The sequence below is a fragment of the Arachis hypogaea genome, chromosome 5 (assembly GCF_003086295.3).
Source record: "Arachis hypogaea cultivar Tifrunner chromosome 5, arahy.Tifrunner.gnm2.J5K5, whole genome shotgun sequence".
Taxonomy (NCBI): Eukaryota; Viridiplantae; Streptophyta; class Magnoliopsida; order Fabales; family Fabaceae; genus Arachis; species Arachis hypogaea.
Genome location: NC_092040.1, coordinates 27,756,719 through 27,775,976, shown reverse-complemented (window position 1 = coordinate 27,775,976; position 19,258 = coordinate 27,756,719). Strand labels below are relative to the sequence as shown.

General features: G+C 32.4%; 1 long non-coding RNA gene across 1 annotated transcript; it reads right to left on the bottom strand.

Moving 5' to 3' along the window:
* Window positions 1-14,636: 14,636 nt before the first annotated feature.
* Window positions 14,637-16,460, bottom strand: LOC140184567 (uncharacterized). The gene is made up of 2 exons (XR_011881637.1): window positions 16,246-16,460; window positions 14,637-15,721 (listed from the first exon to the last, which is right to left on the bottom strand). It is a non-coding gene; the product is annotated as an uncharacterized lncRNA (long non-coding RNA).
* Between the last annotated feature and the right edge of the window lie 2,798 nt (window positions 16,461-19,258).

Genomic DNA, 19,258 nt, shown 5'->3' with positions numbered 1-19,258 from the left:
TCTCTCCTTACTTCTGAATGAGCAGAAAGTCTTCTTTTAACTCCTTGCATGTTGCTGGGTTCTTCTTCCAAGGTCAACACCTTAAGCCTTGAGCTTCACCAACCCACAGATTCACTTTTTCTCCTTAAACCTTAGATTAGAAACTTTACTTCTGACTTCTTCATCTTGACCAAAAGCCATAAAGCAGCAACCACATGAGTCTTCTAATGGTCAACTTAATCTGAGCCCTTAAAAACTAACTTGGTCCCCAAGACATGTTTGAGATCGTGGATATGCAGCAGAGAGGAACATAAATCCTCTTTTCCATATAGTTCAAAACAGAGATAAGAGGGTTGAAGATAAAGAGAAGAAAGTGTGTTGCATGTAAGAGGAAATGAATTACCTTGAGCTTTCTGATCTTTTCTTAATATGGTTGATTAGACCTCACCCTTCTTTGCTTAACCTTCTCTTTCCTTCTTCTTTCATGACTAGCTTTGGGACTAAGCTCTCTTTCTTACTTTTTCTAAGTTCAGTGATTTGATTGGGACAGAAAAGAGAAGAACGTTGCTTTGTTAAAAGCAAGTGAGAAAGAATGAAGGCTTCAATCTTGTATGAGAAGCTTTGTGGGATCAACTTGGATCTATGGATACGGGCTTGGATCGGGTTTGATTTGCTTGGCCCGTTGGATCCTTTATTTGTTTTCTTTTGGGCTTCGTTTTAGTTGTCAACCCATCAGCCTTGTTTCATTTTTCATTTTGTTTGGGCTATAATTTAAATTTTGGCCTACAACATTTTATAAATAATTAGTAATATGCAATTAAAATTAATCAACACTAATTATTTATTTTGCCCAAAAATAATGTTTGTCATCACTAATTAATTTAGTTAATTTCTTAACTCAACAATCTCCCCCTTGATGACAAACATATTTATACAATAACTAAAATGGAATTGAAATTTAGTGAAGTTGGAAAACTTCCTTTGATGTTACTTGCTTTAGTGTTGCTCCCCCTTTCCTTCTCAAGAGTAGCTCCCCCTGGATTTATGATTTTCTCTTTGTTCCTGTTTTACATTGTACTTAAAGATAACCCAATAGAGATCTGTACATATTAATCTTGTCTAAGGGATATCAAGGAAACAACACTACATAATCATCCCAACATCAAGCAAATATCAGTAGCCAAGAGATTTAGCATGTGAAATCAAGTTTTAATGCAGCAATCAGACAACAAATCCCAAGCCAAAAAGCCAAAAAAAATCATAGGACACATTTATCATCATCTAGTATCCTATTGCTATTACTCCCCCTTTTGTCATCAAGGGCGGATAAAAGCATCATCAACAAAAAATAATGTCTTGAATCCTGCAGAAAAGAGTCAGTTCACAGTGCAAAGTACTAACTAAACTACCAAAAGTGCAACAGTATTAAAAGTTATTACAGTCATCCTAAATGAAACAGTTCAATAGTAGTAAAAGAAAAATAGAGTTCATGAGACAAAAAAGAGAGCAGCAGCAGCAGTTTTCATGAGACAAATTCTAGGCATCAGAACCATTCCCTTCCGAACCAGCTTCCTCTCCATCATCAGTGGCAGGGTCTTCATCCTTTTGAAGATTATGAATGAAAGTCATGAATACAGCCACTCTATCCCTTGATTTCCTTAGGAAATTCTCATGCTTGCTAGCTAGCTTCCTTTGTTCCTTACTCATGGCAATCATATGATTAGATTGGGAGACAAACTCTTGAACAATATCCTTGACCACATTCAGCAGAGCGGATTTCTTCCCAATAGAGATGGAAGTACCCTCGGTGGAAGGAGCAGGAGATTCCTTGGGGATAAAATCATCATCTTCATCATCTAAGACCACCCGTTCAGATTGAGTAGGTCATTTGGGCTGTTTCACTGAACCACCCCCTTTTAGGTATGAATGTCTATTTTGATATTCCTCATTGGTCAAGTCAACACCAAAATACTCACATATGCAAGTTAGAAACATGCCATAAGGAAGTGCTTTGTCTTTTTCACTCCTAACAGAGTCAAATATATATCTAACCATCAATTATGCAAATGAAATTTCAGTTTTGGTGAGAAGGGCATATAAAATAAGGGTATCAGTGTAGGAAACCCTTTGATATAAGCCACTTTGTGGAAGAATAATATGGTTGACCATTCGGTGCAACTGAGCACGCTCATATCCTAGGGCTTTGTGAGTGGGTGTAATGCCATCAATTAAAGAGACATGTTCACAAATGTGAGCCAATGCATCATGGTAAGAAATTCCAACACCTTCATCCCACTTAACCAAAGTGTAAGCACAAGGCCCAACATCGGTATACTTCAAAGTATCACTGATAGTTTCATTGTTTAAAACTATGTCTCAGCCCTTTACATATGAGTGAGCAGTGCCTTCATGATAAGTCATGTTGGCATAAAATTCTTTGACCAATAAGGGATAAACAGGCTTTTTGATGTCAAAAAGGTGATTCTAGTCCAGAAAAATTAAGTTATCAACAAAAGGAAAACCTTTTCTTTTCAAAGATGGTAAATCAGCTAGAAAAGATGGACACAGTATACGATACCGAATAACCCCCTCATAAAAGTCATTGTTCATGGCAAATTTGAATCTATAAGGATTATAGTTCGAATGAGAGGTCAAAAAATGAGCTTTGTGATCAAACGGCTCAATGTCAGGTTCACTAACTATTTTAAGAGGAACTCGAGTTTTACCTCGCTGAGAACGCACAGGAACAGACCCTGACCTAGGTTGAGGTGGCTCGGGAACAGGTTTTTCAGCAGCAGAGTGTTTGCCCTTGGATGAGGCAGGTTTCGAGGAGCTTGGTTTGGAAGGCGTTGCCTTTGGTGGTGGCGTTGGTTTGGCAGAGGCAGGATACCTTGGTATGGTCTTGGTTCATGCCATGAGATCCGTGAGAGGAGGAGAGGTAGGAGGAGAAGGAGAGGGTGTGAAGGTTTGATCTTGGGAGCGAGTTGATGGTTTGGTGGAACGCTTGAGGATTTTCTCACGAGGAGGCCTTTTAGCCAGGGTTTTCATCCTCATTTGGTAAGTTTCAGGCTTTTGATGGAAGAGAAGCAGTAAAGTGAGTGGGAAGAAACCGAAGGGTTTGAGGAGAAGTTATGGAGGGAAGAGAGGGAATGTTGGTAACCGTACCCAAAATAAAGTTTCTCAAACCATGCAACTGCATCACCACTGATTTGACTTGAAAAGACATGACCTCATTAAAGAAAGATTTTATTTGATTTAAAAATGAAACAGGAAATTAATTTTAAATTTTGAAAAAACTTAAAAATTAAATCAAACTGAAAATCTTTTTGGACCAGAAAAACATTGAATGAAAATCCTTTTAAAAAAATTAAACACACAGCCCAACAAAAGTTAACAACCAAACAAAAATGTAACATTCATATTTGGGCCCAGAGGTGGTTGGATTTAAGGAAATACATTGGACCACTCTAAATTTGATTTTTTAGGTTGGCCCAAATCATTTTTCACTTGAAACAAGCCCAGATCACGCTGATTAAGGGGAACATTCTTCTTCTGCCCAGAATTGTCTCATACCTGTTTATGAGACAAAAAGCTCCAACAAATACATCAGCAATTATCAAACAAAGAATCATAACTCAAAATTTCTAGACTAGTCCTAAGCATGCAGAATCTGTCCTCAGCTAATGGTTTTGTGAAAATATCTGCTAATTGCTCCTCTGATTTAACAAATTGAATGCCAATATCCCCTTTTTGGACATGTTCTCTTATTGAGTGAAATTTCACTTCAATATGCATAGTCCTAGAGTGCAAAACTAGATTTTTAGAAATATTAATGGCACTCATATTTTCACGCATCAAGGAAATATTTTTAGCATTTAATTTGTAATCGACAAGCTGTGTTTTTAACCATAAAAGCTGAGAACAACAAGAAGAAGCAGCTATATACTCAGCCTCTGCAGTGGATAAGGCCACTGTTGGTTGCTTCTTACTTGACCAAACATTTAAGGACTTTCCAAGGAAGCAACATAAGCCTGAAGTGCTCCTTCTATCAACTCTATCACCAGCAAAGTCTGCATCACAATAACAACTGCAGAAAAATCATCAATCTTAGGATACCAAAGACCAAAATTGGATGTGCCATGAACATATCTAATGATCCTTTTAACTGCTGAAAGATGTCACTCTTTAGGTTTGGATTGGAACCTTGAACACAATCCAACACTTTGCACAATATCGGGTCTAGAGGAAGTTAAGTACATAAGAGAACCAATCATTCCTCTATACCTAATCTCATCTACATCTTTCTCAGTTTCTCCCTTATCTGATTTAGAATTAGGGTGCATGGGAGTTCCCATGGGTTTGGCATTTTCTATACCAAATTTCTTAACTAATTCCTTGGCATACTTCTCTTGGTGAATGAAAATACCTTTTTCAGTTTGTTTAATTTGCAGCCCAAGGAAAAAATTAAGTTCACCCATCATACTCATGTCAAATTCACTTGTCATGAGTTTTCCAAATTCAGAACAAAAGGATTCATTTGCTGATCCAAAAATAATGTCATCAACATATATTTGGACTAGAATAAAAGAATAATTAGAATTCTTGACAAATAGAGTTGTGTTAGTGGTGCCTCTTTGAAAATCGTTTTTCAAAAGAAAAGAGCTAAGTCTCTCATACCAAGCTCTAGGAGCTTGTCATAAACCATAGAGAGCTTTAGATAATTTGAAAACATGATTAGAATGCTCTTTATTTTCAAAACCAGGAGGCTGTTCCACATACACTTCTCTATCTATCACCCCATTCAAAAATGCACATTTCACATCCATTTGATATAATTTAAAACCACAAAATGCAGCATAGGCTAAGAGAAGTCTTATGGCTTCCATTCGGGCAACAGGGGCAAAGGATTCATCAAAGTTTATTCCTTCTTCTTGGTCATATCCTTGTGCCACAAGCCTTGCCTTGTTTCTTGCAATGTTGCCATCTTCTCCTAACTTGTTCCAAAATATCCACTTGGTGCCGGTCACTTTCTTTCCACTTGGCCTTGGAACCAAAGTCCACACTTGGTTCTTCTCAAATTCATGAAGCTCATCCTCCATTGCTTTAACCCAAGAAGGGTCACTAAGGGCTTTATTGACATTTTGAGGCTCCATTTGTGAGAGAAAGGCAATGTTTGATCTTTCATTTGCCTTTCTAGTGAAAGACCGAGTTCTAACCCCTTGAGAGACGTCCCCAATAACAAATTCCTCAAGATAATTCGTCAAGAATCTCCATTCACGAGGTCTGGTAGACTTGGAGGCAGATTCAGGTACCAATGGATTTTGGGTGCTGTTGGCTTCAGGATCTCCCTCAGATTCATGAGACAAAATGGAATTGTCTCTCGAATTTTTAGCAACTACAGTTTCTAGGTCAGGTTGAGCATAATTTCTATTTTCTTGATTTTGTGCAATTTCAACGTCCTTTTGAATTTGATTTCCTGCATTACAATCTTCCAAAATACTTTGCACCAAGTTAGTATCACAAAATGTAACATGTACGGACTCCTCAATAATCCTAGCATCTTGATGATAAACTCTATATGCTTTACTAGTTGTGGAATATCCTACAAAGAAACACTCATACGCCTTTGGATCAAATTTGCCCAAATTATCCTTGTTATTTAAGACAAAGCATTTGCATCCAAAGATGTGCAAGTAGTCTAAGTTTGGTGGGTAACCTTTCCAAAGTTCATAAGGGGTTTTCTTCAAAAATTTTCTTATGATTGTTCTATTCAAAATGCGGCAAGCCGTGTTAATCGCTTCAGCCCAAAGGAATTTTGGAATATTACTCTCACAAAACATAGCTCTTGTCATCTCTTGTATGCTTCTATTTCTTCTTTCTACCACACCATTTTGTTGTGGTGTCCTTGGACAAGAGAAGTTGTGAGATATTCCAAATTCCTCACAAAAGGATTCAAATAAATTATTTTCAAATTCAGTTCCATGATCACTTCTAATAGAAGAGATTTTCAAATCCTTTTCATTTTGAATTTTCTTGCAAAAAGGTTCAAAGGCCGAAAAGGCTTCATTTTTGTGTGTAAGAAATAAAACCCAACCAAACCTAGTATAGTCATCCACAATTATTAAACCATAATGTTTACCACCTAGGCTTTGAGTTCTTGTTGGACCAAATAAATCAATGTGTAGCAACTCAAGTGGTCTTTTAGTAGAGATGTCTTCCTTTGGTTTAAAAGAATTTTTTGTTTGTTTTCCCATTTGGCAAGCATCACAAGTGATGTCTTTGTCAAACTTTATCAAAGGAAGACCTCTTACTAATTCTTTCTTTACAAGTTTGTTTATTTGAAACATACTTTCATGGTCCAGTCTCTTGTGCCATAACCACTTTTCAGATTCTTTAGAGTGAAGACACGCTACATTTTGATCCTTTAGTTCATCAAGAGTAAGTCCATACATATTAAAACGCTTGGCAACAAACATCACTTCATTTGTCTTTTCATTAACAACATAGCATTCAAGTCTTTTGAAAGACACTAAATATCCTAAATCACACAGCTGACTTATACTCAAAAGATTGTGCTTCAAACCACATACCAAAAGCACATCATCAATGAAAGTAGATTACTCATTACCTACTTTTTCAATAGCAATAATTTTACCTTTACCGTCATCTCCAAAGGTCACAAAACCTCCATCATACTTATTTAGTTTGATGAAGTAAGTTGACCTTCCAGTCATGTGTCTTGAACATCCACTATCCATGTACCACATGTCCTTTTTGTTCTTGGATGCTAGGCAAATATGCATGAAGAGTTTCAAGTAGCCTTAGGTATCCAAATTAATTTGGATCCTTTGAAGTTAATCCATCTTGGTTGCCCAAGTGCATTGAAATCACAAACAACATTATAAATTTTGTTTCCTACAACTCTCTTTTCAATGAAACATTGTGCATATGAGTGACCAGATTTCTTGCAATTTACACAATGATTTTCTGATGTGTATCGCTGAAATTTAGATGAGCTACCATGCTGGAAATGATTAAATGATTGAAATTTTCTGGTTTTTGGAAGAGGTGCATTTCTTTTGACAAACTGATTTTTGTTATAATTATTCCTCTTTGCAAAAGCATTTTCACCAGAATTTTTGAAAACTTTTGGATTTTTCGAATATGAGATTTTGTTGTAAAATGGTGGTTTCTTGAAAGCAACCTCATTTTTCGAAAAGTATCCCAAACCTGGCCTGTTTGAAGTAGGTTCGGTTCTTGGTGAATGTTCAGTTTTACTTGTGTGAACTTCATCAAATTTCTCCTCAAGTGTGGGAACATACCCAATACTAGATTTGTTAGATGTGATTTTTGTATTTGATGAAGAAGCCACAAATTTTATAGAAAAATCATTAAAAACTGCATTTTCCTTGGTTATGTAACCTAAACCAGATTTTTCAAATAATGGTCTTTGGCTTGTAAGTAATTTGTCCAAGTTACTAGAACTTTGAGCAAATTTTGCTAAGTCACCATTTAACCTTTTAATCATATCATTTAATCTTTCATTTTCAGCAATTAGCTCTTGGGAATGATCCATAATGTGTTTTTTTTTTTAATTTTTCAAGTTCAAATTTTAAAAATCAGTGTTCTTCAATAATGTCCAAAGCACATTCAGTTTCCTTCACTTTTTCTTTCAAAAAATCATTTTAAGCTCTTAACACATCTCTTTCAGATCTGCACTCATTGTATTTATCTAGCAACGTTGATGTATTTAAAGTGAGATAATCAATAATAGCATGTAAATCATCTATAGTCAAATCATAGTAATTTACCTCATCAAGATTGTTGTTTCCAGTCATGAAACAGTCTTTGTCTTCACCTTCAGATTCTTCTCCTTCATTTGAGTCGTCTCAAGATCCTCCCAAGCTGCCATGAGCACTCTCTTCCTTTCCTTCTTTCCTTTATCCTCCTTTTTGAGCTTTGGACAGTTTAGCTTGAAGTATCCAGCCTCCTTGCAGTAATGGCACGTCACCTTGCTCAAGTCGATCTTGTGCTCCTTTGAACTTGAACCATTGTATTTTCCCTTGTTCTTCATCATCCTTCTAAATCTCCTAGCAAAAAACAAAAGCTCATCATCTGAAATACCATCACTAGACTCACTCTCTTTTGGTTTTATTTGTGATTTGAGGGTTATTCCCTTTTTCTTTGAGTCTTTGTTTGTGTGTGTGGTTTCATAGGCAATGAGTTTTTCTCTCAGCTCATCATAGGTTATGGGGCTTAGGTTATTACTCTCGGTTAGCACAGTGGTAGTGGTTTCCCATTCTTTTGTGAGGCTTTTAAGGAGTTTTCTCGCCAAGGTTTGTTTAGCATAGTTTGTACCCATAGCATCAAGGTTGTTGATTATGATTGAGAATCTCTCAAACGCTTCATCAATGCTTTCTCCATCCTTCATGTTAAACATCTCGTACTCTTTTCGCAGTATATCAATCCTCGTTTCTTTGACTTGTTTAATACCTTTGTGTGTAACCTAGAGTTTTTCCCAGATTTCTTTGGCTGTCTTGCATCTAGACACCTTCCGGTACTCTTCAAAGCTGATAGCACAGTGAAGAAGGTTGATTGCTTTAGCATTCAACTCTATCTTCTTCTTATCATCTTCATTCCATTCAACTTCTTCTTTTGGAGTCACTACTCCATCAGCACTTGTTTTTGTTGGGATCTTGGGACCGCTCACAACGATCTTCCATATGTTGTAGTTAATGGACTGGATGAATATCCTTATCCTTTCTTTTCAGTAGGCATAGTTCTTCCCGTTGAAGAAAGGTGGTCGGTTGTTTGACTGGCCTTCAATGAGGGTGTAGGCAACTGTGGTTGTGCCCAAGTTGTTCGCCATTGGATCTTTGCTCCAAGCAGTTAAGCTTGATTCTTGAGACCTTAGCTCCTGATACCAATTGGAGGTTGTGGTAGGCTTAGAGAATGGGGGTTAAATCTATTCCTTCCTTTTAAGTTGCTGTTATGACCTTTTAAAACAAACTTTCAATTCTAATTCTGTTTGTACTCAGCAGCAGAAATTTATGAGACAATTTATTTTTGTCTCATGAATATCAGAAAATAGAACACAGCAGAAAAGAGAAAAGCTAACACTAGCATATATCCTGGTTTGGTTGCTTTGTGCTATGCAACCTACGTCCAGTCTCCTCCACAACAATGGAGGAATTTCCACTATAGTTAAAAGTATTACATACACCAATTTCACACTCAAGTTCTAACCTAACTTGACATTGGCTATGCTAACACCTAACTACTCACTTTTAGTGCTAACCCAACTAAGAAAGGGATACCTAACAGGTACAAGATACAAGACACTTAACCAACCTAAAGAAATCAGAAAATAACTCTAGGCTTTTCACTCAAGTGTATCACTCAGCCTTTTTCCACTCATGGCTTTTACTTGAGCTTTCTCACAATGCTTTTTCTCACAAGAAATTACAGAAAGATAAACATAGAAAAGTACATCACAATCTGTAAAACATGAAAGAGATTGACTTCATCAGCAGCCTCTTTGCTATGTGCAAAACCAGATTCGCAAACCTCAGATACAGTTCTTCAATATTGGCCAAATGCTTCTTTGAAAGAAAGCATTATCCAAGTAGAGGAACTTCTTTGCAGAACTCAACTCTCAAACTCTGGTTTTCTCTCCTTACTTCTGAATGAGTAGAAAGTCTTCTTTTAACTCCTTGTATGTTGCTGGGTTCTTCTTCCAAGGTCAACACCTTGAGCCTTGAGCTTCACCAACCCACAGATTCACTTTTTCTCCTTAAACCTTAGATTAGAAACTTTGCTTCTGACTTTTTCATCTTGACCGAAAGCCATAAAGCAGCAACCACATGAGTCTTCCAATGGTCAACTTAATCTGAGCCCTTGAAAACCAACTTGGTCCCTAAGACATGTTTGAGACCGTAGATATGCAGCAGAGAGGAACAGAAATCTTCTTTTCCATATAGCTCAAAACGGAGATACAGAGGGTTGAAGATGAAGAGAAGAAAGTGTGTTGCATGTAAGAGGAAATGAATTACCTTGAGCTTTCTGATCTTTTCTTGATATGGTTGATTAGACCTCACCCTTCTTTGCTTAACCTTCTCTTTCCTTCTTCTTTCATGGCTAGCTTAGGGACTAAGCTCTTTTTCTTATTTTTTCTAAGTTCAGTGATTTGATTGGGACAGAGAAGAGAAGAATGTTGCTTTGGTAAAAGCAAGTCAGAGGGAATGAAGGCTTCAATCTTGTATGAGAAGCTTTATGGGATCAAATTGGATCTATGGATACGGGATTGGATTGGGTTTGATTTGCTTGGCCCGTTGGATCCTTTATTTGTTTTCTTTTGGGCTTCGTTTTAGTTGTCAACCCATCAGCCTTGTTTCATTTTCCATTTTGTTTGGGCTATAATTTAAATTTTGGCCTGCAATATTTTATAAATAATTAGTAATATGTAATTAAAATTAATTAACACTAATTATTTATTTTGCCCAAAAATAATGTTTGTCATCACTAATTAATTTAGTTAATTTCTTAACTCAACAGTCTCTTGGTCCATTATGACATAGGGGAGTAAACCATTCACCAAAGAGGTAAAAAAACAAAATAACATAGAAAAGTAGACTATTACCCTATTAGAGGTGTTAACTTTATTGATCAATTATATGTAGTAGTACTTACACCTAATATGCTGGAAACTTGCTCTGTTATGTAACTGTTACTCCGATTTAGTCTTTTGGTATTTTGTTAATGCTGAAAACTTACTCTATTTTGCAATATTATTGAATGGTGTAGGCAGAATTGTTGATATAGTCTTGTTAATTTCATATCTGTTAATTTCATTGAAGTTCTGAAATTGTTGTTCAATTTTTATTCCATTTTTCTTGTAATGTTTTGTAATTGCCTATTGCTGATGGATCTGTCTTGTATTTGCTAGTTGGTGATGGCTATACATTTGTTTTTCAAATTTACTGATGGCTCAATGGCTCTGTTAGTCTGTTTTAGTGTTTTACTATTTTGTAATTGCTGGATAGTGATGGCTCTGTTAGTCTATTTTAGTGTTTTACTATTTTGTTGATGATTTTTTGATTTCTCATTGTGCTGCGACTGTTTTCAAAATGTATTAAGGCAAGATAACAAAATATCGTAATTACGTAACCTAAAAGCTATTTGATTGTTTGCTTAGACAAAATCTATTCATTATTGGCTAAAATTCTCTGCATATTATTTGTTCTTTTAACTAGAACTCATTTTACTTATGTGTTGTTAACTTGTTATCCTTTTGGGATTCTCTTCAGCAGAACACAAGTACTTGTAGCTTTGTCTGAAACCCACACTCTTGGAAGTAAAGGTTTTGGAAGTCCAACTTCTTTTGACAATGCATATTATAATATTCTTTTGGAGAAGTGGAAAAATTCAGGTAAGCTCAGAACTAAGTTAGAAAATTGTTCTCTGACTCAATTTTTTGTTTAATGAAAATGAAGGAGTTGAAGGCATAACATGCCTTCAAGATTCAATAACTATCTTATTTTGATGATTTGTGCTTGTCAACGGATCTTAATGTTAGAAAAAAGATTTCAGTTTTTTTTTGGCATCATTTTTTTTGCAACAAGCTATAAATGATATGAACATCTGTGATTGATTTGATTGTGTGCTCAGTTTTTCGGATAGACCAAATATGTTCAATCTTTTTTCTGTTACCTTTTGATTTTATGAACAACTTTTCTTGTCATTCTCAAATGCTGGTTTTGTTCTCTTAGGTGGCATGTCAAGTATGTTTGGCCTTCCTTCAGATCTCAAATGTCGATTTTGTTCTCAAATGCTTCAATATTAGGATTAAATTATTATTTAAATGGGTAAAACAATTTAGGATTAGAAGCATAATGTTCAATTTTAATATTTAGATATTTTTTTATCATTTAACTTTTGAGTTTGTATTTTGATAAAGATCATATGGTTTTAGTTGATGACATTTTCTATAGTATTTTAAATTTGAAAGATATTTAAAGATTTATATTAGACTATAATTATATTTTAGGATGTTTATTTATAATTTATTTATTATTTTATTTTAAAATGATTTTTCTGGTCAAACCACGATTAGATTAGTTGAACCAATAAAACTGTAAACTAATACTGAGAACGGTTCAATAACCGATCCAGTTCTCATAACCTTGCTAAAAATTCTAAATAATTAGTATATGTTAATTGATATATTATATTACACCAATTCTATACTTCAAGTGTTAAAGTGTTTTAATTATCTAATATATATCACATTACATTTTGAGAATATAACAAATATATCTTTGATGATTAGAAGATTACTAGAAGGATTAACTTAGATTTTATAGAGATTAACTTATAAGAGCACAAATTAATATAATTGAAAATGGGAAGACTAAATAATTGAATCACGAGTATAATTTGAAGAGTTTTTCTAAAATATTTATTAAAAATATTTTCTGTTATAAGATTATTTATTCCAAAAGTTTAAGTTTATAAGAGAAAATAACATTAACAATGGTTATATCTCTAAGATTTTTCTTCATATAAGAGTCTTTTTTGGGTTTGCTTAATTTTTGTGTAGACTTTTTTTTATTATTATTTGTCTTATACTATTTTTTTTTACTTTTAGGATTCACCAAAGATCGAACACTAGACCTTTTAAATATAGAAATCTGATACCATGTTATAAAACCACACATTTTAGAGATATAACCATTAGAGTAGAGTAACGAATAAATCCCTGAAAATTTATATTTTAGATATATTAGTCTCTAAAAAAAAGTATCAATAAAGTCCTCCAAGATAACAAACGTGAATAAGTTAATTCAAATTCAGATTTTTTACCCTAATTATAAGGGTTAATTTGAAGATAGTGTGTACATATCTACTATCTTAGAGGACTTTATTAATATTTTTTTTATGAACTAATTTATTCAAAGTATAAATCTTTAGAGATTTAATTGTCACTTTATTTTAAGAATAATTCTCCACATACAAGCGTTTCTTGATACAAGTCTTTATAAGTCATTTATATTAACGCGCTTCGAACTGTTACTACACGTTTTTCACTGCACATTCTTCTTCTTCTTGCTGCACGTTCTTCTTCCTCTTTCTCTTCTTCTTCTTTTCTTTCGTTTCTTGCCTTCTCTTTCTCCTTCTTCATTTATGTGCTTTTCTCTCTGTTTTCTTTCTTCGTTATTCTCGATTTTCATTGTTTTTTGACATCAAGCTCTGAAATCGTTTTTGAAGAAGAAGAAGCAGCAGAAGATGAGGAGGAGAAAGAGAAAGAGTTCTGAATTATGCATAAGGTGTACTTCAACGAATTTTGAGTGTATTTCTTAAATCCTTTGGGTGTATTTCTGTAATCGTTTGGGTGTATTTCTGTAACCGTTTAGGTATATTTCTATAATCATTTGGGTGTATTTCTAAAGTTCCATTATCTTCAAAACGATTTCAAAACTTGATTTCAGAAACCATGAAAATCGAAAAAAAACGAAGCAAGAATACCAGTGATAAACGCAGGTAAAACAACGAATGAAAAGGCAAAGAGAGAATGCACAAAGGAGATCGAACAAATTTGGCAAGAAACTCGTTTTCATGGAGGAAGAAGAAGAAGAGTAATTTATAATGCATGGTGAGTAGCGCGCTTTGAAAACAGGAAATTGTTGAATAACGTGCGTATATTTATTCTTGAATGTGGGAGTAATGCGCGTGTGTTTGTTGGGCTTGTGCCAACTTGTAAGATTTGTAAGTCAAAAAGACTTGTAAATCAAAAAAAATTGTATGTATAACAGACTTTTTATTTTAACTATTAATATTACCTTCTCTTATTAACTATTAATATTAAATATTCTAACTTTTCATTTTGATCACTTAGATTTGGATACTTTTTAACTGGGATTTAATCGCACATTTCGTCATATATTAGACAAGCAGTACAATGTGGTCAATTTTATTGAATTTTCAAGACATCTTGTCTTATACATATAATATTTATAATTCATAACCTTCTTTCATTCTTGATAGATTACATAAAGGAAAGAATGTTGAAACTTATATATAACAACACGAAAAAAGAATGAAGCGAAAACCTATTTCATTCTCCATTAAGCTAACAAGAGTTTTTCCTTAACAAGTAATTGCTTCTTTATTCGCCAAGTAGTATATTATAACGAGTTTGTAAGAGCTTGTCCTATAATTTATTTTCGTAGTGCTAGAGAAATAAAAAAAAAAGTTAAAACTTATTTTATTTAATATTTATTAATTATTACAATAATTAATAAATATTAAATAAAATAAGTTATAATTATTTTTAACTAATTTTTTTAGTTATCAAATATTTTTTAATTTATCTTTAAACATAAGATAAAATTATATCATTAAGAATTAAAAGCTCCTCAATCATATTTAATCAAACAAATCACAGTCGGCTCAAAATCTTCACGACATCTATCACGCTCAACAGATCAGAACTACAGTGAAACAAATTAAATCGTATAAATTCGATTTGTTTCATCGATGTACAAGGCAAATAAATTCAGCGACACATTAAATTGTTATAACAAGATCGTAAAAACTAAAAAGTCACCATCTTAAAAGTATATATATATATATATATATATTGGGAGTAAATGGAGAGATGAATCACTTTAACGTGGTAGAAATCACAAGTCACAGCAACCAGTGATGAGTAATAATGCCAACATTTGAAATTATTTTCGTTTGCTCCTATTAAAATTTTGGTACAATTGCCTGATTTAACAACATATTTTGGGCTAAAAAAAAGGGCCTGCTACACATATAAGTAAAAAGGTCGTACAAATTTTACAAGTTATCAGCCCAAACTTCATTAACACGCGCATTAACTCATTTTGAATGGAGCGTAACTACACGCGTCCCACTCAAACGGTTCCTCTTCGTCTTCTTCTTCTTCTTCTTCTCTTCTTCTTCTTCTTCATCTTCGTCTTTGTCTTCGTCTTCTTCCTCTTCCTCTTCCTCTTCCTCTTCCTCTTCTTCTTCTTCTTCGTTTTTTTTTCGATTTTCATGGTTTCTGAAATTCTTCTTATTCTTCTTGCTGCATGTTCTTCTTCCTCTTACTCTTCTTTTTCTTCTTTCGTTTCTGCACGTTCTTCTTCCTCGTTTTCCTCTTCTTATTCTTCTTCTTCATTTACGTCTTTTCTCTCTGTTTTCTCGTTTTTTTTCGATTTTTCATGGTAAAATCGTTTTTGAAGAAGAAGCAGCAGAAGATGAGGAGGAGAAAGAGAAAGAGTTCTGAATTATGCATAAGATGTACTTCAACGAATTTTGGGTGTATTTTCTTAATTCCTTTGGGTGTATTTTCTGTAATCCTTTGGGTGTATTTGAGTGATATCTGACTGATATCTATGAGTGTATCTGACTCATATCTATGGGTGTATCTTACTGATATTTATGGGTGTATTTTTCATTTCAGAAAAAATGGCAAGCATTACAGAAATACACCCAAACGATTACATAAAATACACCCAAGAGATAACAGAAATACACCCAAACGATTACATAAAATACACCCAAGAGATTATAGAAATACACCCAAACGGTTACAGGAATTCACCCAAACGATTATAGAAATACACCCAAAAGATTACAGAAAATACACCCAAAGGATTTAAAGAAATACACCCAAAATCATGCATAATTCAGAACTCTTTCTCTTTCTCCTCCTCATCTTCTGCTGCTTCTTCTTCTTCAAAAACGATTTCAGAGCTTGATGTCAAAAAATAATAGAAATCGAGAATAACGAAAAAAGAAAATAGAGAGAAAAGCACGTAAATGAAGAAGGAGAAAGAGAAGGCAAGAAACAAAAGAAAAGAAGAAGAAGAAGAGGAAGAGGAAGAAGAACGTGCAGCAAGAAGAAGAAGAAGGTGCAATGAAAACGTGCCGTAACAGTATGTGGAGGAACTAACGTCAACGACGAAGAACAAACCAGTGAGAAAGGAGGAGAAAAGAACGATCGAAAAAGAAGGAGAAGAAGAAGGGATGTAGCGCGTCGTACGTAGAGCAGCGCGTAATTTGATTTTATTGTTTAATGATCTTGTAAAGCATACAAGCCCTAATGGCTTGTATGCAGAGCTTTTCCCAAAAAAAAAACACCAAAGACCTGGATGTTGGTACAAAACAAGTCCGAATAGATCCAGACACAACACAAAATAAAACAGATATTTCATAATTTCACGGTCTAGAATTGCATATTTGCAGCATAAACCCCACCTGTGGTAAAAAAGCAATTCTTACATCAAGACCTGCATATCCGGTTTACGGTCATAAAACTGCCAGCACTGGAGCCACATCACCTTCACTAACTACTCGCATTCACCACTCCAGGAGACTGCAAAACAAAAAGTACCTGATTCATCGTTAACCTCATTTAATCAGGTGCAGGCTAAAACCCACTATAAAATATGTGTCGTTCTTTGTGGAGAAGGTGAAAGCTAAGAGTTTGATTAATTTAAAGAATATGATAATTTTAATGTACGTGTCTTTACTCAAGGCCACGGTCAATAATTGTAGAATTTAGAAAAGACATAATTTACACGCTATCAATCATAAACTACTAAAGATAGAAAGAAAGAATCCAATGATTCAGAATTTATGCAATATAATGATGAAGACTTCAGAATTTATGCAATATAATGATGAACTGCCAAAAGTAAATTAATGAAAGATTAAATCAAGAATTCAAGAATTAATGTTCTAAACACCCATTTGATTAGTTGGAAAAGGAGTATGTTTGATACATTTGCATGTATTTACATTATTTTACAGATTGACATAATACATATTAAAGAATAATAATGAGAACGGTACGAGGAAAAAAGGGGAAAAAAAGAGTGAAATAGTATAATATAGTTTTATATAACACATAAATAAACAAGAGAATTATTAAAAGGCTAATAATTGTTATCAATATATAGTAACTAATATTTTAGATTAATATTTTATTTTTATGCCATTAGAATTTAAGACTTTTAAAATTTAATATGAAAATATTTTTGTTAGTCAAGTGTTAGTTAATGAAAATGATAATTTTTTTATTAATCATATAAAAATGGTTAAAAGAATAATAATGAGACAGTTGCAATAAAAAGGAAAAAAAAAGGAGAGTGAAATTATGTGGATTTTTTTTGAAATAAAATAAAAAATATTATTATTTTTTCAAATTCTATTTTTCAATTTTAATTTTTTAAATACGATTTTTTTTTTGTTAGAACAAATTTGCCACACTCTCGGCTATGGTGAATTATAGAGTTCGTCTAACCCCAGTAAATTTCATCTAAATTTTTTGAATATCCCAAATTTTTAAGCTATTATCATTATTTTTAAATAGTATATAGATTTCTAAATAGTATATAGAAGTATATAAAAGTATACAAATAACAAGCATCGCTTTTTCAATATCGTCGCCAAATAAGCCATATTTAACAAGGTTTTTTTAATTATAAATTTAAAAAAATTATTATTTTCAAAAAAAATATGACTTATTCCTATGTATTCTTGTGTATTCCTATGTACTCTGAAGACGATGATAATGGTTGTTATTGTTAACTTTCTAACTATTTTTTTTTTACCCAAAATGATATTAATGAAAAAACATATTGAAAATTTTCTAAATCAGGCTAACTCTTTATAAAATATAGAGTTCATCGGTGGGTGCGACGAATTTGCTCTAAATACAAAAAAATGTATTTAAAAAGTTAAAGTTAAAAAATTGAATTTAAAAAAAATTGCATTTTATTTCAAGTGAAAAATCCGAAACTATGTATGCACATCAGCACATGGATTTTAATTTTAAGAGTAAATTATCGTTTTTATTCCCAATGTTTGGGGTATGTCCTAAGATTGTCTCAAAACGTTTCAATCGTTCTATTTAAGTCCCTAACATTTTAAAACTAATTCAATATTGTCCTGTCGTTAGGGATCCGTTAATAAAATTGATGGCGGGACAAAATTGAGACGAAAACATTGGGGACAAAAATGATATATAGAAATAAATTTTAATTTTATCCTTCAATAATATCAATTTTTTACTATACATAGTATTCAATTATTTTTTAATCACATCTAAGTAAATTACACTTAATCATATTACTTTCATTTTAAATAAATTATTTTTTTTATAATTTTATTCTTAAAAATTTTTAGTTATCATGAAATGTTTACAAAATAACTAGTATATAAACTTGTAGAAAAGAAAAAATAATATATATATATAATAAAATATAAATTATACATTTTGTCTATAATGTATCAAAATTCTTTAAAATTATAAAAAAATAAATTTATTTAAAATGAAAGTAATGTGATTAAGTGTAATTTATTTGTAGTTAAAAAATAATTGAATATTATGTACAATAAAAAATTAATATTATTGAAAGATAAAATTAAATTAAAATTTATTTTTGTGTATCGTTTTTGTCCCTAACATTTTTATCCTATTTAAGTCCCTAACGTTTTAAAATCATCTTAATTTTGTTCTGCCGTCAATTCTGTTAGTGTATCTTTAACGGTAAAACAATATTGAGTCAATTTTAAAACGTTAATAACTTAAATAAAATAATTAAAATGTTAAAAATAATTTTAAAATTTATTCCAAATATTGAGACAAAAATAATACTTTACTCTAATTTTAAATTTTGCATCAGGCTCCTTTGTAAAGCATAGGCGGGACCCTGTTAGTTGTCGGTGGAAAGTGAAAACTTTAAATTTTTTTTTTTGTCGTGCAAGCTTTTTTCCGGTTGTTAATTAGATCTAAAGAACAATTGACATTAGTTTTCTGATTTTAATTTTAATTCATTAATTAATAGTATAAAATATTTTATATAATTATATAATTATATTTATTTTATAAAAAATATTTGTTTTATTATTATAATATTATATAATTAAATATATATAAATTATTTTATATTAATAATTTATCAAAATTAAATTCTTAATTTTTAACCAAAGTACCAGGTCATTGTTTGGGAACTAATACTGATATTATAATTTATATTATATTATACCATTAATTCGAAATTAAAATTGTTACGAATTGAGCTCGAAAATCAAATATGCAGATTGATGAGAAATTATTGTATACGCATAAATTTTTTTATAAAAAATATTATTTAATGTATACACTAAAATTAATTATTAAAATCAGTTATTATATATATATATATATATATATATATATATATATTACTATTAGAAAATTAGTTATTACAAATGGATTTTTGAC